This window comes from Vigna umbellata, chromosome 10, assembly GCF_029865625.1.
Source record: "Vigna umbellata cultivar VRB3 chromosome 10, Vumbellata_1.0, whole genome shotgun sequence".
Lineage (NCBI taxonomy): Eukaryota > Viridiplantae > Streptophyta > Magnoliopsida > Fabales > Fabaceae > Vigna > Vigna umbellata.
In genome coordinates, this window is record NC_142174.1 from 16,231,269 (window position 1) to 16,235,103 (window position 3,835).

Sequence of the window (3,835 nt, forward strand, 5' to 3'; positions counted from 1 at the left end):
TTATATAAAAAACCATTTAATATTAAAATAATCGAGTCTCACTATTTTAGACTACCACCACTTCTAAAACACAATTTTCTGAAGTTTTACATTATATATATATATGTATATAATATATATACGTATATGTATACATATATATATGTATATGTATATACATATACATATATATATGTATATACATATATATATGTATATACATATATAATATATGTATATACATACATATATATATGTATACATATATATGTATATACATGTATACATATATACATATATATATGTATATGTATATACATATATATATAGGTATATGTATATACATATATATATATATGTATATATATATATATATATTATAATATATATATATATATCTAGAGTTTATTTATTCATAAATAATTAATAAGTCAACTTAAGATCAAATGATTTTTATAAATATATTTAAGATTATTAAGAAATTGGATTTTAAGGTTTGTTTGAACATAAAGTACTGTTTATACAGAATAACGAGATGGATTAAAAAAAATGTGTTTACTTTCAAAAAACAACGAAAAATGAAATAGAAGAAATTACGGGATTTTGCTTTTTGTCAATCACCACGTCCGTGCGAAGATTTGGAAGAAATGATGAGTAAATCTCATTTTTACCCTTGATAGATAATTTTCATACTTTTATTCTTCTTTAATAATAATAATAATAATTATTATTATTATTATTTTATATTACTTTAATAACTATGAACATTTTGATAATGTTTAATTTTTACTAATTTATCTATCACATCGGTTAAATTCTACACTAATTTTCACAAATTTTACTTCCAAATCAATTCTCACCTACTTCCAAATCCACTCAAATAAACAAAAATTAATTTACCCTCAAATTCCCTCAAATTTTCTAAAAATCATCAACTCCCTCTCCTCTAAATCATTCTTCCAAAGTAAACACACCCTAAGTCTAAGTTAATTCCACAAAAAAAGTTGTTGCAAATTGGTTTCTATCTCTGGTGGACATGAGACTTTCAACAAAGATATTATGATAGGTTGGTTACATCTAATATGCATTTATTGTTAGTATCGCCAAATTTTTATTGACTTTAATATCGAAGTATCTTGTGCACGTAATTCTCCAATTCATAATAAATATGAAATAAAAAAAAATTAACCTAGAGTTGAAAGAACAAATAAAACCTCAACCATACAAACAAAAGCATTTATAATTTGGATTTGATAACCGAAAGAGTGGGATAAGAGATGAATTTGGCGAAAGAAAGTATTAGTGTTTGAAGTTGAAGGTAGAGATAGTTTGAAAGCATTTGGAAAATGGAGTGATGGTTTGATGGGAGTATGAGGAACTGAGAAGATATGTAGTGTGGGGAATCTGCATTTAGTGGCCCTTGTTCTTGTATAATATTGTCCAAACATGGAATAATACTCTCATCACTTGAAGTCCACTTCCATAAAAGTAATGCATACAAATTCGCCTACCTTCACTGCTACGTTGGCTGTGGGTCAGGGAAGGTCTGCCTGTAGGGAAATCAAATCTAACTCAGTCCATAAAAAGGATTATGTATACAAACTACATCTACTTACCATCGCTTAAACTAATTCAATTTATTCACAACTTATCGATTTTTTAACCTTTGCTTCTATTACTATTTACGTTGTTTATGGTATCAATAAGTTAAAAACTACAGAAAATAGCATATTCTTCCTAACAAAGTTGGAAAAGATACAGAAAAATGTTTTTAACACAACTTGACAATCTAGTAGTCATTAAAAAATGAATTTTTATATTTATAAAAGAAAATAAAGATTAAAGAATAAAATGTGAATGTAAAATGTGGGTAAAAGTAAGAGGGCCATTTTTTAGAAATGTGGTTTTTCCTTCGGATTTTAGCATGGTAGCTTTCACACAAAAATTGATATGTTGCATTCTCTGAGCCACTTATAGTGGGAAGTTACTGTTTGTTATGAAGTGATGGTCAAAACCAGAGATTGTTACAACTCTCCATTACTCAATAATCTGCTCTGTCACTTACAAAGCTTCCAAACCATCTCTTTCTTCCAAAAATTCTGTACCTATTTTAACCAAACAGTACAACCGTGTAATTTGTACTCAATATAATATATATATATATATATATATATATATATCAATATTATGTATATATATATGGATACAAATATTTTGATACATGTTTTTCGACGATATTTTAACACAATATATTTATTATTTTTTATATTTGAGAAGGAATATAAAAGTTAAGAATTCCATGAAAAATTAACTGATTCATCTATTAGGTAGTTAAATATCTAATTTATAAAAAAAAATTGTAAATTATAATTTTTTTTTTCAAAACTAACATGAGAACAATAATAAGAGAGTTTAATAATACTCATTCTGTTTAAATCTATGGTTCGAATTGAATTTCACATCAAAACTGTTAATGTACTTTGAATGTCTCTTTCATTTGCTTCCAAAATTTACGTTTTATTCTTTTTCTTTTTTTTTTTCTAGGGTTTTGATTCTTTTTTCATATTTCCTATTTTTTTCATTTTATTGTATGAATAAAAGAATTAAAACACAATTTTTTTTGTAAAAAATATTTTAATTATATTTTACCCAGCTAAAAGAGATAAAAAATGTATTTTTCAAAAAACCACAAACTCAAAAAATTGTTTTGTTTTAGAATTTTTTAATTTTCCAAAAATTTAGTAATAAACTTAAAAAGTTGCATTGTTTTAGAACTTTAATTTTTTTTCAAAAAATTAATTAAAAAAATAAAAATTTGAATTTCTCCATATAATTTTGTCTTTCAATTTAATGTCCATTGTCATTATATTTTTTCTTTTTCTCAAGCTTTGGCAGATTTAACATTTTGTATTAAATAATGTCAACGGAATTCCTTTTTTCATGATCAAGTAATTTGTTCTTATTTTTCATCTGTAACTACCTTTTTCTTAATATAAACCAATGTTATTTTTTAAAAAGCTTTAGTTAAATATTTTTTAATCAATATCTGTAAAAGAAAAGTTAATTAATGTCAAATGTAAATTTTTTGCCGGTATTAATTACGGTCATTTTTAATTCATATTAATCAGATTTGTTTATGAAATATAAAGTTAAAATTTCTTTTTTAATTGATATTAGTCAAAATTTTATTGTTGAATGTTAACATAATTATTTTTATCAATATTAATTAAAATTTCTTATAAATGTTCGAAGGATAATATTTTTTACTGATATAAGGAAATGTTTTCAGTCAATATATTAGTTAGACTTTCTTTTACATTTACGTGTATTTGTTATTTTTTTTAATTAATAACTACATGACTTGTTTTGGTACTCACATAATGTTTTCTTGAAGTTTGTTAAAAGTTTGTTAAAAGTTAGTTTTTTATATCGATTGACAAAACTTTTGGCCAATAGATATGTCAATTAAAATCATAGTAATTTATATCAGTGAAAATTAAGCTTATTCATATGATTTTCATGCGAGTTAACAAAATCTTAATAAACTTTTTTCATTAAGTACTAATTTTAAATTATTAGTTTTCTTAATGTTAAAATTCACTTTTTATATTTAACGATAGCTGGCTCTGTGTAAGTAAAAAATAAATAAATTTTGATAGTTTGAATTATTTTATCGAAAATAAAAATTTGTAAAAAACATAATTAAAATCAAAAGTTATTTAATTTTTTTCATAGGATGATACTTAATTAAGTATCAATTTTCTAAAAATAATTTTTAATTGAATTTTTATTAATTCTTTTTATATATAGAGTACTTAAATTTTATTATTTTTTATTGAGTTTTTATCATTTAATT